This window comes from Apteryx mantelli, chromosome 6, assembly GCF_036417845.1.
Source record: "Apteryx mantelli isolate bAptMan1 chromosome 6, bAptMan1.hap1, whole genome shotgun sequence".
In the NCBI taxonomy this organism is placed as follows: Eukaryota; Metazoa; Chordata; class Aves; order Apterygiformes; family Apterygidae; genus Apteryx; species Apteryx mantelli.
Window position 1 is genome coordinate 8534057 of NC_089983.1, and position 20323 is coordinate 8554379.

A 20323-nucleotide genomic window follows, 5' to 3' on the forward strand; every position below is an offset into this window, starting at 1 on the left:
CACCCCGAGCTGACCCCGAACGGGCTTATCCAGCAGGCCGCTTGGCTGTTGCAGGCTACTTCGTTGTGCCTCACAGGCCACGTTCGGCCTACAGGATCCTGTTTCCAAAAGGTGTGAGAGGGGAGGCAGCTCGCGCTAAAGGGGGTCAAGCTCCAAAGAGATTTCTCGTCTCCTGCCTGGCAAACTCGCCCTGCTTCCCAAGGACCCCGGCACGCTGACACTGCCGCTGCTTCCTCCTGCTGTGCCTGGCAGCGCCTGGGACACAGCAGATTCGGTCAAAAGGAACCTCTTCTGGAGGGCATCTTCTTCATGTTTGCCTCCCTGCATTGAAGGTGGGCAAAACGCGTGAGAGCCTACCTCCTGGATGTGGGCTCTGACTTTGCTAAGTAGCTCTGTGGCATGGCCAAAGTCCCTCTTGGCTCTGTCTTCCCATGCAACCTCGCGGTCTAAAACCAATATGGGATGAAAGGTAGGATGTGCTGAGGATGCTGAGCTCTTGAAAGTCTAGTCCTGAGCTCTCTTCTCTAACCCAGCCAACTTGTTTCAATGACTGGCTTGAATTTCAAGGTTGCCCTGTCACTTTGGTGGGCGGTGGGGGTGGCATTTTTATAAAGAGAGCGGTGTCGGAAAGAAGTTTCTCTTCTCATTTCTCTTCCTGTCTGGCCCGGTGAATGCGGTGTTTTTGGTTGAGGGGTTCGAAGGAGCGAGGGAGGCAGTCAGTTGGAAACGTCGATTCTGCGAGCTCTCAACAATCACCGGCTGCTGCTTCCTCTTGGTTCAGCTCCGCTGGTTCATCATGGGCCTAAAGCGGTTGCTTTAATGGGAAGTTGGCCGGCGAAGGAGGGTCTATACCTTCCCTTTGCAGTGAATCGATAAAAAGTGGGAGGGTTTTGGATTCCTGCTTCCTGGAGAGAATGGCCCTCATTGTAAGTCTGGAGAATAAAATAGCAAAGGGAGAGAGGGAAAGGGGCTTTTTGCCATGCACGCTTTAGCCCTCTTGGATAGGAGACAGTTTTGCTCTGCGTGTCTCAGCCACATTTGGATTTTGGTATTGCTAGAAGCTTTCTAAACCTCGCCTGACAGTTGCATTTTTCTATGGAGGTGACTGCCAGGCATTGCTTGTACCATTAAATTATAGAGGGAGGGTGACAGCTGGAGCCTAGGAGGCTGCTGGGAAAGGAAGAGAGGTGGATATTTTGTGAGAAGAGCATCAGTAGCCTCAACGGCTTCCTTTTGTGAGCTGTTCTCTAGGCACTGTCTCAGCTTCTGTTCACCTGTGGCTGCGCAGCTGAACCGAATCCACCCGTCTGCCTGTTGGCCCAGGGTCTCACTGCTCTGTAACAGGGCCTAGAGCTGCCACCGCTCCTTTACACCAGGTGATCGCTCCATCCTGCTCTTGCAAAGGATGCTTCGGGATGAAAGCCCATGTTTTGGGTCGGAAACCATCACTGACAGGTGAACATCCCGAGCTGCAGCCTGCTTGGCGTAGCCCCTGGAAGTTTGGACGCAAACCTGAAGTGCATTAAGCCTTCCCCAGGGAGGGTGTTTCACACTTGGGCTGGAAAGCTTTGTGAGGTTTCCAGTAGTTGCTGCTTCCAGGCAGGCTGGGATCCAGGAGTGCAAAGGCCCGTGAAAATGATTAATGAAGAACAAAAACCAGACCCCGAGACAGGGTCTGTTCCAAGCCTCCTCAGAAATTGTAGGTGCACTCTCTGCCGGCTGGGAGAAGTCTCACTTTATTGGGGTCGATTTGCTCACATGAAGCTGAAAACACATGCTTCAAACTGCTTCGGACCCGGCGTGCTATTTGTATAAGGGTTAAGAGCATCTCCAGGTATAAATTGCAGGGACTCCACCTACATCGTGGGGCTGGTGTACGTGGCTGGGAAGTCTGGTCTGGATAGTTCAATAGAAGTGAACGGGACTGTACTTGCATGGGCAGGGAAGCGCTTCCAGGGCTGCATACATCGCTTTCTCCCTGCAATTTGCCATCGTGCTTGATAGCAACCTCTTTTCTCTTGCTCTGTCAGTAAGAAAGTCCCAGGTGCCTCATAGCCTGGATTTCTGTGTAGGAGGCTTCTTTTATCCCTTCCCTGCTCTCTGAGAGCAGCAGCTTTTTGCCTGCGGTGTGTGTTGGAGCTCTGGAGGCGTTTGGGGTTAAGTCAAGAAGTGGTTTGGAGCAGTCTGTGCTGCGCAAAAGGGAAGTCTGTGCAAGCAAAGACTCCTCTGGAGACTGTATAGCCCCAAAGATTAATGATCATCACGTAGAGTATAAATGGAAGGAAAATATGTTCTGTTTGGGATTATGAGTCGAGACCTGCCTTCTGCTACCGCTTCTCTGGGTTGCTGCCAGCCCGCTGCCTCCAGCGGGTGGCTGGAGAGCCCCTGGGGCAGGGTGCCGCTGCGTCTCCCCTGGCAAGGGCTGCGTGTTGACCTGCCGCGGTGTTGCCAGGGAGGAGGCGATGAGCAGGGATCGGAGAAGTTGCCTCTCCTCTGCCTCACCCCAAGGGCTTGAGTCCTGCAAATGTGCCTTAAGTGATATAAAGCCCAGAACAGATAGAAACAACCTTATCCAGGCTCAAATGCTTTCTCACACATGCGCTTGGCTAGTGTGAAATACTGTAATTTATGACCCAACACTGTTCCCTCCAGGGGAAATTTCGGTGCTGATTTAGCGTGAGCAGGATAGCAGTCCTGACTTGACAGGTCCTTCCCTCTGGCCCTGCATCTTCTGATCCACCACCATATGTTGAGCATTATTCCAAAGCGGAGACAGCTCCTGCGAATAACCGTTCATCTGTGCTTCACCATCCATCCCTAACTGGGTGCCCAGTCCTGAGTTACAGGTGGTGTCGCTGTGCTCATGTCTGATTTCCTGGGTGAGAAATCTTGGCCTTGATGGGATATCATTGATAAATGGGAGCTGCTTTCTCTGCTCAGCTAATCCTGACTTGTAAGACCAGATTGCGGGGGCTCTCAAGGCCTCCAAATCCAAGGGGCTAACCTGTGACCCCTTGTGGTCTTCAGCTGTCCACTGAGTTGGGCTATATGGCCAAGTTACAGCAAACTCTCTTGAGGCTTTGTTGTGCAGTTGGCATGATGAGACCCCAGTCTCTTATACTAGGGCAGTAGAAATCATTAATATGAAGAATTATATGGACATGAATAAAAGAAACTGCTAGCACTTAATGAAATTGGCTTCTTTTTACTATTCAGCTAATAGCAAGTCAGTCCTGGGAGGGGAGAACGTGGAAACCTACGGCACCAGAGTGCTACTTGGGCACTCCCAAAGCCCTTCTGCTCTCCTCAGATGAATGACTAACCACTTCCATTTTACAAGGCATTGGATTACATCCACCTCATTAGGAACAACACTGTTTTAACTTTACGTGATGATGGCAAAGGGAATTGTCAATGAACTGCGAGTGATCAAATTCATGTTATGTAGTATGCTCCCGCAGGGAATCTTTGCAAGGCAATTTAAAAATCCCCCCTCTCCCCTTATTCACAGCTAAAATAATGAATTAGAGGGAGACAGCAGGGGAGCCAGGCTCAAAACACTTCTGCCAGACTCATTGAGGTAACCTGCCATCCCGTAACTTGTAGGAGAACAAGGCTGGGGATAACCAACAGAGGAACAGCAAAACTGTTGACTGTTACCAGGGCCTTGTGGTTCACAAGCAAGGGTGTTTTGGGTTTTTTTTGCCTTTTGCTGCTGTGTTATGTACCTGCTCATCTGCTATCTTACTTAACAGAAACACCTTCATGTCTGATTTTGAGTCAGCCGAGCTCTTATTATAGCTTTTTAGTAGTCTGTAGTTTCTGGTTGCTTTTGTCATTAATCTGGAGGGGAGAAAGAAGAGAGGGTGGGTTTGGAAGGGCCAAGGAGCCTGAGCTGAAATGCTGGTCTTTTCCACCGTTTTGTACACGTGTGCTTCCACACGTAGACACCTGCTTGACACCCACCATACTTCTCAGGATACATGAAACTCCTTCTGCTGGATTGGCTTAGCTGTACTCTTCCTCTGCCTTGTCTTCCTCCCCTTTTCCTGCCTCTTGGGAACTGGGGGCTGATTCTTACCCTGCTTAACGCCCTGTGTTTCCACTGATCCCAGAGACTTATCTCTGCTTTACACCCGGGAGCAGCCTTTACCCAGCTCCTATCTCTGGCGTTGCAGGCAGCCGGCTCAACACGAGGCAGCGGCCTGAAATCCAAACAAGAGGGCTAGCAGCGAGCACCGAGTTCTCCGCTAACGTCTCCCCTTATCCTTCCAGGGGTTCAGACTCCAGTGTGCTGGCCTGTCTTCTTCAGGGTTCAGGAACATGTTTATTGTTGTGTCTGACCAGTAGTGGAAAGCCCTTAACCAAAAGGAAAAAAACAGTATGGAAGATCCTACTTGTATTTTTTTGGGAAAAAAAAAGATTTGATGAAGACTGACCAAAGGTAGTTGCTCTCCCAGAGGACTGAATTCCTGATGACCATTTTTGTTCAGACTTAGCTTGCTGTCACAGGCCATTTCTCTGGTTCGCTTGGCAAACGTGCCCAAGCAATTATGCCTTGCAACAAGCTGTTTGTAGCTATAGCACTGACAGAGCAGGAGGTACACGTGTTTCAAGCCAACTCCTTCCTCATGCGCTGGTGCTCTTATTGCCTGCGGTCCTCCCAGAAGCCAGGCGAGGTTTGTAGGAAGTAATATCTCTTGTTAGATTAGCCAGTAGATTTGGAAAAAAACAGACAAGCCATTCTTCAGGCTAAAACCGTATTGTTTTTTTCCCCAGTTGTATCAGTGCTGCTTTTTGCTGTATCTGAGCATGACCCATAACCAGCTGATAAAAGACATGCACCATGGTCCTGATGCTATCAGACACTGTGCAATGGTGCAGGAGTTGCGTAAAAAGGGCCAAAGGCAAAACCCACTGAATTTGATCAAAAAACCCCCACGAACCGAAGAAAATACACACCCTGAACGACCAGCCGTCCAAATCCCCCCACCCTCTGGGGGCGTTGGGTCAGGCGGTGGTGGGGGGACCAGAGAAGACAGACAGCTTTGGGCACCGGACCTTAGGAACTGAGTTCACCCCATGCGTCGTGGTTCCCAAGTGGCCTCGATCACGAAAACCGAGCTCCCCAGGGACGGTTGCTGCTGGGTCGTCTTCAGGCGCTCCCTCGTCAAGGGATCGCTTAATAAAGCCAGGGACCAGCTGGACGAGCTGGACCTTAGCTTGACAAAACCTTCCTGCCGTGCCTATTTTTGGCAGCAACCTGTGATCCGGTTGAGTCCGATTCCTACGTGCCTCTGTCTGCAAGCACCTCGGTAGAGGATCCCTGCTCAGGCGGGGGCTGCCCCTCAATACTCCCTTACTCAGTCGCTTACCGAGGTATGACGGCTATTTTTCTTTTTTTTTCTTTTTTCCGCAGGCAGTTCATGAGAACCAGGATGGCACATAACCCCGTTCCGGTCCACATTTGACAGATTGAACCTTTGCTTTTGATGAAATTCCTCAGAGATAATACTATAGCTATTTAAAATCTCTGTTGTTTTACAGTGTAATCCACATATTTTATATTTTCTCCCTGGCTGCAGCAGCTGTAGTTGTCTCTGTACCAGTCTAACATGGATTAGTAATATATCATGAGGGTAAAATTACTTTTTTTTTTTTTTTTTCCCCAGTGCCAGACATTTGGAAGCATCTGGTTAGGCAGAGAAGTACCCAGCATAGATAAATCATGTTTAAAAAGCTTGCAATTCTTTTTTTACTGCCTTTTTTTTTGTTGTTTTGGTTTTTATGCTTCCACCTCCTGGGGCATCTCCCCAGCTGGCTGGGGGGGTGCGACTGTTGGTGGAAGAAGGGCCCAGCTGAGGCTCTGCTGGAGAGACAGGAAAGTTAGTGGAAAGGCTCTGAGTTGAGTTTGTTGCCTCGTTTGCTGGGGCTGGTCTTTAAAGGCTGAATCTTCCCCTAAAGTGAGTTTCCTTTTGCTCCTTTGGCAAAATAAACATTTTTGCACGGCGTTCTTTTCAGACCAGCTGTTCCCTTCGTTTAAAACCTGTCTTTTAAGCTGCGCTTTGTAAATATGTCATATTATTACAGCAGGACTGATACCAGTGCTTGTATAGTAATTCCCTGCTCCTCCTTCTGGTGCGATGCTCCTTTCAGCAGCTTATATGTTGGTTAGACCTGGCCTGTTGGGACTGGGATTTTCCACCTGAGGTGTCTGCCTTGGATCGAGTTCTTTGGGGGAAATACCAGCTCAGAGCAATCCAGTCATTTCTGAGCATTAGACTGCGGAAACCAAATAATTTGGTCCCCGTTAAAGAAATTCTGGCTCCTTTTTGTGGAAAAGGCAAGGTGCTGCATACTTGGGAGCAGACACTTTGAAATTTGGGGATGAGGGGAGATGGTTTGTGGGTTTTGCTGTCTCTGCAAATACCTGCCCAAATCTGGCCAAAACAAACCTGCTGTTTGCAAATGCTCAAAAAAGACCTGTTAGAGCTTGGCAGCTAAGTTCACTGAAGATGCCGTATATATGGGCCACGCTTTACTGTGCCAATGTCTGCCTCTGTGCCCAGGGATCAAGAGCAAAAGTGTCCATTCCTTTGTATTTGTGCAAGCCCAAGGGCTTTGCTGTGAAGGCATGAGCAGCCTGTCCTTGGGGGGAACTGGATCTCCTTTTAGCGGCTTCCAGCGAAGTGGCTGGAAACATGGTTGGTTTGCATTTCATGCTTTTATCGTATTCGAGAGCAGTTCTGTTTAAAAAAAAAGAAGAAGAAGAAAGGCCATCTCACAAAGTGAAGGAAGTTATATGGTTTCCAGAACATGTAAAAGTCTGAAGGAGCTAATTATAACGAGGCTGTGCCTGGGGTGATCCATTGCCCTAAATACCCTGGGGGTGCCAAGCTGCCTGCTAGAACAAGGAGCTGGTTTCATTCAGGCGGCAGGAGCTGCGTGTGGTCCAAGGTGCAACACGTATTTGTGACAAAGAGCGGCACCGGGAAGGAACCGGCATGGGAAGGAGCATCTCGGTGAAGTAGATGATGGGCTGCTTGGACTGCTGGGCCACCTGCAGCCTGGTAAGAGTCCAGGGACTTGCACTCTGGGAAGCAGGAGGTGATTCCTCTCTCTGCGCCCTGGTGCCCTCCCTTTGCTAATGCCTTGCCGCTGAGCCAGGGGACTCTGTGCTTGCAGGTGGGCGGTTATCTCCTTCAGCACCTGTTTTGGGTTAATTTTCCCTGGACCAGTGGGTGGGCTCAAATTGATGTTTGTTAAACACCTCACCCCAAGCTGAAGTGATCTTTTGTGCTGCAAATTGGGGCCTGGGGGAATGCTCCTCTCCCTGGCAGATTAGCAACCTGCTCCTTGGTTGCTGTAGGTCTGCTCATGCCATCGTTGATGGGGGCATCATGCATGTGCTGCATGGGTTGGGTCCCGGTGCTTGCCCCAGCCTAGCGGCAGTCGTGGGGAAGGGGATGTGCGTCAACTAACCCCCTGTGCCTGGTGAGAAGGCTGGGAGATGGAAAATGGTGCTTATGAGGTGGAGCTGGAGAGAGAAGCGCAAGGGGGAGATGCGAATCAGTCAAGTGCAAGGAAAGAGATGAGTGCGGCGGGAGGCAGACTGCAGCTCTGGGAACAAGGTCTGCTGTGTTTGGCCGCAAGCGAGTCCAGGTGCAAACTGTGAGCTTACGCAGCAGTAACACAATGCCAAATTTGAGTCCTACACGTGTCTGCCCCAGGCCAGCCAGTACAGAGGTGACTTTTGCAGTTGGCTGTGTCTGCTGGGGTAACGAGGAGCAGGGCAGCGTGGAGCGGGGTGGCTGCTGACAGGAGGAGGTTGGCTGGGGGGGCTGGCACGAAACGCAGCGTGGGAGCCGCCAGTAATACCCCAGCGTCCCCTGTGCTAGCCTGTGCCAACAGGCTGCTAGAGAAGGACAGTTCAGCAGAGCTAGGGGATGGACGGATGCTCTCAGGTGGTGCTGGGTGTGCTGCCCGTATGGCTGCCTTCCTCAGCTAGAGTACATCAAGAGCCATTCCTTTGAAGCAAATGGCATCACGCGCTCAGAAGGCCACTCCGAGAGGGAGAACAGGCCCTGTATTACATTACCGACGTGACTGTGCATGACTTTCTTCTTGCCTTTTTTTGCAGCAAAGGCTGTGATGCCCACAGGAGGATGAAGGGCAGGTCTAGCGCTGCTCTCCTCCCTGCTCCAGGACTGTCGCCCTTCAGACGGAGGCATTCCAGGTAGGACTTCCAAAGTGCTTAAACACACAAGGGGAAATCTTCCAGAAGGTCCACTGGGGAAACGTATTGCCTTCCCCCAGGTCAAGGGAAGGCCTTGAAATCCACAGCGCGGGCTTTTCCCCAGGGCCAGAGCAACAGAGCAGCGGTGCCGCAGCTCCATGTGCCCACCGCAGATTGCTGTGGGCCTTTCCCCTGGCTCGTGGCAGCCTGGCACCTCCTTCCCTATCAACTTCACCCTGCTGCTAGCACTTAGGCAGGCAGAGTCCTTGCAGGACCAGTGAGCTGTCACCTCCCAGGCAGAACAAATGCGATACAGGTGGCAAAGCTGTCGTGGATTGGGGGCTAATTGCAGATCTGGTAGCAGAGGGGTGGCAGAGGTCAGGCTTTTATGGGGATGACTCCGTTCTCATGGCTGTAGGGCCTCTGTTCCCATCTCCCAGAAACCCATTGCCACCGGCTCCTAATCGCATCTCCAGCATCTGCCCCATCTCTTCTACCTCTGCCCTTAATAGCAGCAACAGCAAGGGGGGGCAGACAAAGCTGGGTGCTGAGCACGAGGCCAAGAGCTGTGTCTGAGGGGAGATTATGCCAAAAGGAGGACAAGGGCATTTTTCTCTTCAAAGAAACCCTGAAAGTGAAGATATTTAAGGCTAAAAAAACAAAAAGAGTCATGGTTACGTGAGCTAGAGCCCTGGCCTGTTGTCTTTCAGCTGATGGGCAGTTAAACTCCCTGAACATGTTGTCTGCCCGGATGTGATAAGATAGGAGGGCGCGGGTGGAATATAATTGATGCTTTCTGGATGCACAGTGTCCTGGGGATTTACGCTAGGGAATGGCGCAATAGGAGATCTCCCTTGTAACATCCTTCATGTTCAATTCACAACTGATTTGCTCCAAACAAATGAAGACGTGCGTAATCTGCATGAGAAAAGCTTGCAAAGAGACAAGGGCCCCGCTGGTTTCAGCTGTGAGATCCGATATGATAACGTGGGTGTGCGTGTATGGTAACTGGGTGGGCTCGGAAAAGCCTTTTTGGCTACGGTACAGCTTCCAAGGAGAGCGTGAGACGTGGCTGACTGCGAGAGCAGGTTTGGTAGCAGAGAGCTGAAAAGTTGCCGTGACTGGGCCTGATCCTATAGTCCTGACTCAATATGCAAAATCTGACCTGATTCTGCAGGGCTTGGTGGCAGAATTTGGGTATGCAAAGAAAAGCTGTGGCCTGCAAGAAGCACAGCCATCGCTAATCATACAAAAACTGAGCTGCATCACTGTCCTTCCTGCGACAAAGGCAGGAAGAGCATTTTGGTGATGCAAAACTCTAGAGGACGCTGTGGCAAGGAGGAAATTCCCAAAGCTTGTAATTGTACACGTTGAGAGGCAGAGAAAATGCCTGAGCCTGTAGTTGCAAGGTAGCGAGAGACTCTTTCAGCAGTGGCATAAGGCTCCCCGTATATACGTAAGGAGCCCTGGGGATGGTGCTGTGGCTGCTGGCTGAGCAGATGGGTGCTCCCGAGGTATTGGAGAACCAGTGTGAGAAGGGTGTCAAGGGACCCGTGGCTCCTAGTGTGCCTTTTGGACTTCAGCTCCCTACTCAGGACCTGAGCCATGTGCTTAAAATTACATGTGTGCATTCCCTTGCCAGCCAGGGGAGTGCCACCACCTCTCACAGGGTGGGCGGATTGTATTTGCCTTGTGCCCTGCGGCAGGAGAGGCCACCCCTGCCGTGGGGACAATGATGAGGCAAAGCCGTGGTGGAGTGTAAGAAGAGATCAGAGGGTCTCACAGCCTTTGAGAGGAAACGGAGGAGGACAGGGGCTCTGATGGCTCTCCCCAGCTCTTACCGTACATCTCCCTCCTTTGGCTGAGCCGGGCACTGGCTCTGGCAGAAGAGGTTGATACCCAGGGTGGTTCATCGCCTCTGGCAACCTGTTGCCCTTGGCAGCATCCTCTCTAGGCTTGTGCCCTTCAAACAGGACTTTCACATAACAGACTACAGAGGAGGGTGTTTTGCTGGTGGTGTTTTACATCTGCTTGTCCTGGCCTTTCTTAAGGCTCTCATCTCCTAATTAATCTGTCTCTTGCTGCTTTTTCAGTCCTGCTGCACTTGGGAATCTCCCTCTAAGTGCAGGGCATTACTCAGCAGAGAATTTGGCCCAAGTATATTAGAGCAAGGCAGGAAGAGCTTCTGATTGTGCTGTATCTGTAGCATAGGTGTTAAAGATGTATTTGTGAGCCAGTCAGAGAAGAATGCTGAGGAAATCCTGTTTGGGTTAATCTTGTTTAATTTTATAATCAAAAACATATGGCTGGCCATCTGGTGCTTCTTGCAATCAAAGATCTCACAATTAACAGTAATTTACTTGCCCTGAGACTTCCATGATTCTTCCATGTGTATGTGTGGTGTGGTTTTTTTGTTGTTTTTTTTTTTTCCCCCTTCTCCTTCTTCAACTTTAATATGTGTGGTCCCCTCCTACAGCACTGATGGCTGTAAGCCTGGCGCTGGAGTTGCCCACAGAAGGTTGTAGTGGAGAACAGTGTGGGCTTCCTGGTCTCCGTCCCCCAGTGGGATCTGGGCTCCTGCTGGACCATCTACTTACATCTCTGAAAACAGATGCAGGCAGCATATCTTCTGCCTTGCAGACCCTGTATGAAGCAGGCTCAGGACAAGCTTAGCAAATCGCCCTACGTTCACAAGTAGGCATATATATCCATAGTGGTGAGGGAAGTAATAGTGCAATTAAGGGGAATATACAAATCAGATCAACATTTTTCCACCAGGCTATAGGGTTTCTTCAGAGTTCAAAATAATCGTAGCTAAAGCAGATTTTCTGTTGCAGTTTAAGTTACTGAATGTAATTAAACAAAATGCAGATGATCTGCTGCATTGTGAAAGCTTTCTGAGGGACTTAGCAGCAAAACAAGATGTGGAATAAAACCCACCAGGCAAGTGTGCTGTTTTCCTGTGCAGTCTTTCCATCAGGAAGCTTAGAGAACCCCCCTGGATTCATCTTACTTGATGTGTTTAATAGTAATCTCAGGTCTGATGGGCAACAAACAACTGCAGAACCAGACACCATGGGGCTAGCTCATCCTGGTTTATCCCAGGGATGAATTTGGTCCTTTGTGGCATGCAATATAACAGAGGTTCTTTCTGTTACTGATAACACTAAAGAATTTGCAGACAGAAGGCAGAAATATCCTGCCTTTCAGGATGACGGGAGCTGTATCTGGACTTGCAATGGCATTTGGGAATGCTGGATTCTTAGGTGGTGCTGGTACTGTCCAAAATGACATTTCTTCCTCGGAAATGCCAGTCTGCTGGTTTGACTGTATTATTTCCAGGGAGGACATCGATGACTGGTGGCAGCCTTGTCAATAACTTCATGTGTCTGTTGAATATGTCCTTCTCCACCCACCTCTGTAGGTTAATGGTATGAATAAATGAATTCCAGATGAGATCTGGATACATACCAGTAGGTAAGAATTCTCCCAGGCATTCCTATGTGATTGCTAGATCTGTTTACTATCCTAATATTTTTTTGCTACAGATGAGGAAAAATAATTGAGCTCTTCCGCTCCTCCTCCACATAATTACTGCCTTTGTGTGCATTCGGTGTATTGGCACTAGCTTGATCAGTGAATCAAGTCATGGATCAAAAAGATATATTCAGATGCCAGGGTGTGTTAGACTGCTGTTATGCTCCATCTTTCAGGTTGTTTATTTAAATAGAGAGCTTTCTGAAGGGCAAGAGCTCATTTTAATGGGGCTCCCAAGGGGGCCTTGCCATCGATTGGATCTGCAAAGCTAACGGGTATAGAATTTCACGTCGTTCCAACAGTCAAATTATCAGATCTCAGTGGTGCAGCTTGGGAGTGGATCTGACATTCATCCAAAGCAGTTCACCATCTAGTCTAGATAACAGCAGTTAGAAAAACAAAGTGATTAGTGGAATAGCATGAACACATAGGTCAATAACATGGTTATTATTAGAGCAGTGGAAAAATGTTACGTGTTATGATTTGAGAACTGTGTGCATGAACATTTCTAGGTAAATGTTAAGTAAAGTGCAGAGCATATTTTGGGCTTTCTCCACCATCTCCCTCTTCCTGTCTTCCTCTTCCCTGGTGGGACCAGGACAACTGCTCATGTCCTCCAAGGATTTATTATTTTCCAGTGCAGCCTGTGTGTACAACACCTTTTTCAGAAGAAGGATAAGAAAGGAAGAATCAGTGGTTAGGACCTAGGCCTCTGGCAGGTAGCCCCCCGTAGGCGTCCCCCTCTTCCTGGGCTGTGTGTCATTTTGAGATGTCACTAGGGATATGATTATGAGGGCTGATAGCTCTGGTCCAAACTCTGTCAGGTTTGCCCATCCTCCTAGGTGTTTCTGTGGAAGGAATGGTGGTGCTGGAGTGCTCTGGGTGGGATGAACATGCCCTGTCCTTGTTCCTGCGGCCAGCACGGCACAGCCCAGCCTCCGGTGGTGCTGGCCTCTGCCTGTTCAATGCACATGCTGTGGGCCTGGGCCAGCAGTGCAGACCATGAGATGTGCTCCAGCCTGCTCCTCGCCTTACCTTGTGAACACTCAGTCCTCGGGCCGGCCGGGCACGTAATGCCATTGCTGCTGTTCACCATGGCAGTGGGAAGCCTGAATGTCCCCGAATACCTCCGATGCTGTTTTGAAGGGCCATGCTATCCCTGCTAGCCAGAAGAAAGTCAAGAGGCACTGGGGACAAATAAAGGATGATGAATCAACCCTGCCAGGAAGTGAACCTTGTTTTTTAGGAGAACTGAATCTTGCCAACACAATAGCTAGATTACAAAGCAATTTCCTCCAATTACCTTCTCTGTCAAACCTCAGTGTCATCTGGCACTATGCAAGCTTGGATTCAAATTCATTGTGAATTGGGGTGATGACACCAGAGATTTCTAAATTAATATCCTGCCAAGAGGAATTGAACTTGTTTTCTCCAATCATGTCAGTTTTGATTCCTCTGCTTGTCAGACTTTGTCAAACTTTGGCCTGCCATCTGGTTTCCAGGGCATGGGTTAGGGAAATAACACGCTGCTCAGCCCAGCGCTTTGAACTTGCTGCATATTGGCCGTAGGATAATACAGGAGATGTTTTGCACTGGGCCTTCTTGGTACCTGGCAAAGAGCAAGGGGGAAGACCACAGGGACAGGGTGTTGGGGAGAAAGAGAGGAAACAATCTCCTCCTTGAAACAGCACCTCATGTAAAAGCAACTGGGTTTGCAGCATCTCCCTGCTGTGGTGGAAGTCATGCAAAGGGAGAAATGGTCTCTACCCTGATCTCCTACAGGGCAAGGTGGAAGGCAAGGAAAGAGACAGGCTACGCCCAGGGAAATCTGAATATGATGAAGGGATGCCTTACTCTAGAAAAATGGATTCGTAGGCTATCTTTATACTGGTAAAGAAGATGGGTTTGTGGTCTCCATGGAGCAAAACAGAGCCGGGGAGTGTTAGAAAGTAAATTGTGCAGCTAATCAATGACTGTGCCTGTTTTCTTGGCCCACATTCACTCTTCTGGAGGAGAGGTAGTGGAGATTTAGAAAAAAACATCCAAAGCTTGGGGGTACCTCTAACCAGAAGTTAGGATCCTACTGTAGTCTCCCCCCATTAGCTTTGTGCTCCTGCTCACCTGGAAGGTAGCGCTGCGATGTCCACGTTCTCCATGCACAGCACGATGCTGGAGGGGACTGACATCAAAAGGGTCGCAAGGAGTTATTGCCACAATGACCTCTTCTGTGTTGAAAGGCAATGGCACATCTCTCCTTTCTGTTTATTTGCCAGCACTGCCTAGGACCCCTTGCCTTTAAACTGGTCAATTCTGAAAAACAGACATGGTATTGCATTTGCAGTGTTCTTGGAAACCCAAAGTACACAGGACTGGGATGAATTACTGTCCTACTTGTGTCTTCCCGGTAGAAATGTGCTCAGCCATTCTGAATTAGTTTCTAAGACCACAATCTTCAAGTGACCTCTGTTTGCTCTATAGGCAGGATTAGATATGTTCAAATGAATGTAGAAGGACTCCTTTGTGCTGTAAAATCTACAGACCTTAAAACTTCCAGGGAAGGAGGAGCACAGTTGTCAGCTACTGCTCTTGATGCCGTGCACTGGTGTTCTGGTGGCCATGTTACCTGATGCTGAAGCTCTTATGGGTCAAGATGAATCTGGGACACAGATCTCCACAAACAATTCAGCAGTGCCGTTCAGTTGCAGAGCAGGGGGTAGCACCACCCTTACCCCCTCTTCATCCAACAGACAGGTGTTGCATGTATGGATCTAGATAAACAGCTATACCTCAAAGGGATGTTGTGACAGCACCATCTTTAACTGGTACTCCATCATCTTATGGATTTAAGATATGCTTTGGGTACTGTTAGGGTGCGCTGTTAATGGGAATACTGAGGAATCAGAAGGTAAGCTGCCTTGTGACCCTCCAACAGGCGGTGAGGTTGGTGGGAATAGGAAAGGATCTGTGTTTGCTGCTTGTCTTGCACGTGGACCAGGACAGGGTCTTCAGCAAGGGGAGGAGCAGGATGTTGCTGTCTGCCTGTAATACTAGGTGAGGCCAGCTCAGCTCTGGAGGGCAGCCTGGCACCTGGCAGATGCGTCCTGCCCTGGAAGCAGATTTGGGGCTCCGCGTGAGTCAGCAGGCTCTTTAACCAAAGCGCGCTGGGAAGAGGTAGAGCCAGGGATGCCAAATAATGCAGGCCCTCGGGGCTGGCCAAGCTGCTGCGAAGGAAGCTGGTGCGGGTTGCTAGGAGAGAGAAGCCCCAGAAGAAGAAATTCTGATAGGAGCCTCCTACCAGAGTGAGTCGCTGCACGATGAAGGGCTTTTGGGGCATGCAAAACTGAGTGCTAGGTGGGCAATTTGTGTCCGTCCTGTTAGCTCTTCTCCCTCGCCCCGTTCTCTTCCTAGAGTTGCGCCAACCCTAGCTATATTCCACTTCTCCTCTTTGCATTTCTTTTTTCAGTTGTCTCTGTGTAAGTGAGGGTTGTAGGGCAGGTTGTGTTCACGCATTTAAACTTGTAGAAGACGAAGCCTGAAGATTTATTAACCCAGCAGGCCCCTTTCCCTGGTGCTTGCCCCTCGTGTAGGGAGAGGCTCCTCGGGAACTCCTTAGCCCCCAGGCTAAGCCCGAACTGGTGTGTGCGAGCCTGGCTTTCGGGCGCCATAAACCTGGCTCCAGCCCCCCTCTGCGGTTTGGCCGGCGACCGCCTTTGTCTGCCTCCGGCCGTGCCGCCACCGTCGTAGCCGGGCGGAGGTGGCTGCCTCCCCGCTGCCTGAGCCGGCAGCGGCCCTGCCGGGCCCGGCGGCCTCGCCACGCTGCAGAGCTCTCCTCCTTCGCGCTGCTGCGTTTCGGGAACGGCGCCAGCGGACGGCAGAGCCGCGTGTCGGAGGAGGAGGCAGCGCCCGGGAGCAGGGATCCTGCCCGAGGCGGCCGCTAGCCTCTGCTCCCTTTCCCTTTAATGACAGCGAGCCGCGGTCCCGCTCGGGTTGCTTTTATTACGCTCTCCGTCACAGGCTCTGTCAAGTCGAACCGTGCCTTTTGTTAGAGGCACGGGGGCCAATTTCCTACCAAATACGATGAAAGGGATGTGGGGTTGCAGCCACCAGCAATCGCTGTGACAGCTTCCAGCGCTCCCGCTCTTGCGAATTAGCGGGGGGCTCGATCGGAGGGGAGGCTCGGGGGCGGAGGAGAAAAGGTAGGGGAGGGAGGAGAGCCAGGAGGGAGGGAAAAGGAGGAGCGGCCGAATTGGAAGGCCCCGAGACTATCCTGAGGGCTCATCTGTGGAGTGTCCCTGTCCCTGCTGACAGGGTTTCCTCTCTTAGCTGCCCTGAACCTGGTGCATTAGGCCTCCAAAGGGGGAAACTGCTGCAACGTGGGAGTTTCCTTTGCTATCGTGTCTTCCTCGGGGTTGCCCGAACCGCAGTCCAAGGTCCACATCTAGAAAAATGCGGCAATACGGCATTTTAAGTATTAATATAAGTGTAGTTAAATATGAATATAAATGCAGCCTCAGGGGCGCGTCAGAGTGCCCAGAAAAGGGCTAGTGCCGAGGGCCGCCGGGATCCGTGAGATGCTGCTGGGGATGCAGCGGGGTTCGCGCTGGCCCCTGGGGAGACGAGGGGCACGTGGGACGCCGTCGCAGTTGGCCAAGGGCATGGCTGGGGCAGTCGGGACGGTGCAGCTTGCCGTGTGCGCCGGGGACGGCAAAGCGCGCTGCTGAGGCTGCCAGAAACACGGCAGGTCCTCTCCAAGCCCGGCTCCCGAGCCCTGCGGTCACCGTGTTTTGTGGTAGGTGCGACTGGGTCCCTATAGCGACTGAATTAACCTGATAAACCGGAGGAGAAGTCTGCACAGGTAGGTACATCGCAGGCTGACCGCAGTAATGGTTGCTCCTCGGGGGTGACTTTGTATTTCTGTCGTTTGCTAAAATCCTGATAAAGTGTCAGCGTAAAGCTTGGGCCGTGGGCGAACGGGAGGCTCGGGGACGGACTGAGCCCCCTCGGTCCGTGCCGCGCGGGGATGCCCCGCTCTTTTGTCAGCGCATCGGGAGGAGGGAGAGGGCGTCGTGCTGACAGGCCGGGCTTTCTTCAAAGGCGGCTGAAGGCCCTGGATGCCAACTTTCCCATTCAGCTTTTGGGAACGGGGCATCTGATTCCCCTGGGTGCCTTTGACAGCCTCCGCTAAGCAGAGCTGCAGCTGCCAGCGCCAGGGCTCTTCCAGCAGCCCGGGGCTCGGTCTCTCGCCCCGCCGGGCTCTCGGCAGCTGCGAGCGAAGGGTCTTCGTACGTGTGGCATCTCAACGTAGCCCCGTTTGCGGTGACTGTCAAACCGAGAGGCAGCCTGGGACCGGAGCCTCGCCGGCTGTGAATTTGGAGAGGTTTCCAGGTCTCTCCCCTGCTAGCCGTTTCCATGAGCCTTAGCTGAAGCCATCTGCTTGCTGAGGATACCCGGTCCGACCATGGCAGAGCTGGAGAGACGCAGCAGTGGATGACGTTCCTCTTCCTTTAATACTAAACACATGTTCCCTCTGGGGCTGCCCGCATCCTTAGAAAAGGATACAAAGATGGGAACACAACTGCAACCACTTGCTCTCCGGATGAGCCAGCAGCTGCAGGAGGTGTTTGTGGTCAGTGCCGGGGCTGTGTGACCAAGCGCTCCGTTTATCGCCCTCCTGCACACCAAGCAGCCATGTCTCCTCATCCCCCTTCCCAAAGAGAGCAGGCGAGTGGCTCGCGTTGAAGCGCGGCGCAAACCTGGATGGAGCAGAAGCTGGCTGGCATTCACGCAGCCCCGGCAAAGGGCGCCGGCGCCGGTGTTAATTCAGGAATTGGCCTTAGACTGTTAGGGCTCTGTGTCCTGGCTGCAGGTTGGATGCTCGCTTTGCTTGCCGAGTGTCAGTGCCTCCTTGCTGGGTGTTAGTGCTTGTGGGAGTACTCGGACCCGGTAGCCCCCAGTGCTGTGCCGGGGAATGCTGCTCACAGTTACTTTGGTGGGGGGGTTGCTGGAGTATTTCTTGACCATAGCTATATAAATTCAAACAGATGTATTTTGAAAACTTCAGCTTTGAGGCAAACTCTGCATTTGAGCTGTTTTGGTTAAGAATAAATTGCACTGCAGTGCAAATTGTGTTTTCAAAGTGAAAATGAAATGAAAACCATTCTAGCCCCCTCCTCCCTCCCTCCTGCAGTGAAATATTATTTGAAAAGTGGGGCCTCTGAAACATTTGAAATGCAGAACTGTCTTTTTTCTTTCTCCGCTTTGCTGTTCCTTTCTTTGCTTATATTTCCTTTATTTTCCTTATGTCTCAAGTCTGCTCGGAGCCAGCTCATAGCTCTCCATGTTTCCCTTGTCACTAGTAGGGCGTTGGATGTCACGGGGGGTCTGATGGGTTGTCTAGTGCTGGCTTGTGCGTGCTAACACCACTGAGCTCGTGACTGTTGCAGTGGAGAAATGCTTGACTCCCTGGGCTAGCTGGCTGCCTCAGGTCCTGCCCACGCATGGGGAGGAAAGTGGACAGCTTCCAAGGAGTTGCTGGTTTTATCTAGGGCCAGGGGAGCCTATTTGCACTGGCAGCTTGCTAAAATCCTCATGTTCATGCTGCACATCCTTCCTTCCCTCCCTCCCTCCCTGCCTGCAGTTGGAGAAACAGCATGGTGTGTTATGGTCTGGTGTCAGAGCAGCTCTGTGTCTTGCCAAGGAAAGCTGGAGGTGGTTCCTGAGCTCAGCAAAGCAGCTTCTGCGGTTAGCTATGGGCGTTGTTTTGGCCTATGAGCTTTGGAAAAGTTTTTTAGCACCTCGCAGCTTCCTGCCTCAATGCTTTGACAACAGATACCTGCTTCTTCCCAAGGACCCTTATGGAGAATGGGGGAAGCTTGCAGTTTCTCTGGACATGTGAGGTTTTCAGGGTCAAAAATCTGCAAAACAAATAGTACAAGATTGCAGAAATGCAGGGCTGGAGAGACAAGCAGGTGAAGGGGTCTCTATGCCATCCTCTTGATATCCACCGAAGAGAACCTGCTACCAGGACCTGGTTGCCCTCACAGCCTTTCTTCTGAAATGAAATCTGGCACCGCTGCAAATGAAGCTAGACTCTTCCTCCCTGTCCCTGTTGAGTGGGGATCTATTGTGCCCTGTGTCCGTCATATCACGAACTCCTGCTTGGTCCATACTGTGAGGTTGTTTGTCTGGTCTTCCCTGCATTAACGCAACTCAGTTCCTTTGTCCCCTCCACAGGGGTTTTGTCTATTCTCAGAGGTCTTTTTGCTGTTCTTCTCTGGACTTTCTCCACAGGGTCTATATAATCTGGGATAATAATAAACATCCCGTCTCATGAAATTCCTTAATGGTCTTTTTTTGTATTCTGACCTTCTGCTGCACTTAGCTTGCATGTGGCAGGAGCCCAGGTTTTGGGAGGCAGCTGCCTCAGTGGCTGGGAACCAACTGGGACACTGAGACCCGGGCTTGAATCCCTGCTCTGCACACTGAACTTTTCTTGTGCCCTGTTCATTCAGTGGGAATCAGCAGACTCCTCTACCAGAACTAAAAAATTAACTTGTTTCCTAATCTTTCATCTGTTGAATTCTGTGGATCTTTTCCAGGGAGGGCTGCAGTGCATTTGGAGTTTCTTTAGCCCTGGACTCCTTTCTTTTCCTTCCTAAGCCGTGATCCACTTGGAATTTGAAAACTGGACCCTCTTGTAACCCGGTGAGCACAGGAGCTGCTGGACAACCCCAAATCCCTACAAACAAAATGTAGTGTCAGCGTAGTAAATTCCTTGTCCTGGTTAGCCTGAGACCTACCACGTATGTTCTGCCTAGCTGATCCACGTATGCCTGGTAAATTTAATGCACAGGGGCTATGCTGCATAAGTACCGATAAGCTTCATGGTGTGTGCATGTGTCAGCTTGTGTGTCGTATCCTGAGAAACACGTCTGAGAAATCCTTCTTGTTCAGAGGCTTTCCCCTTTGCTGGGGAAAGCCTGTGTGTGCAACTAACTGGCACCAGTGCCTGCCTCTTCTTCCAGCTCATCGTTGCATGTTCATGCTGCGTGTGACAATGCAAGAGAAATGGTTAAGCCCTGTAAGGAGGAATTCAGTGGAGTGATCGAGGCTGCTGCGGATGATGTAATACTGATCCTTTCGTAGCTGTCTGGACAAAAAGACGTGGAGGGCGCCCTGGATGCTAGCCGTACGTCCCTGAGCAAGGCTGGTAGGGCTGAGTTCAGATTGGTACCACTGGGTGCGGGGGAGGACGGACCCGGCGCTGCAAATCTGCGGCAATGAGGCAGTTGAGTCTGTGCATTGTACATGGAATCGCTCACGTGATTTCAGTCGAGCCAAAATATTCTTTCAGAAAGAGAACTGACCAGATGTCTTATTATTGCTGCTCACAATGCTGTCCTCAGAGCACAACAATCCATCAGGGGGCTCGGCACAGCCCTACAGAAAAGTCCCTGACACATTTTTACAGAAGGGCCAGGTTCTCACCACTTGTGTGCATTTGTACCCCTTGACAAATAGCTGTTTGACTTCGGTTTTGTTCAAAGTCAC

General features: G+C 50.9%; 1 long non-coding RNA gene across 1 annotated transcript in view; it reads left to right on the forward strand.

Moving 5' to 3' along the window:
• The window catches only part of LOC136992304 (uncharacterized), a 32697-nt gene that overhangs the window by 7155 nt on the left and 5219 nt on the right, over positions 1 to 20323 (forward strand). Inside the window, exon 3 of the long non-coding RNA XR_010884490.1 lies at positions 8141 to 8236. This is a non-coding gene — a long non-coding RNA (uncharacterized lncRNA). The remainder of the gene's footprint in view (positions 1 to 8140; positions 8237 to 20323) is intronic.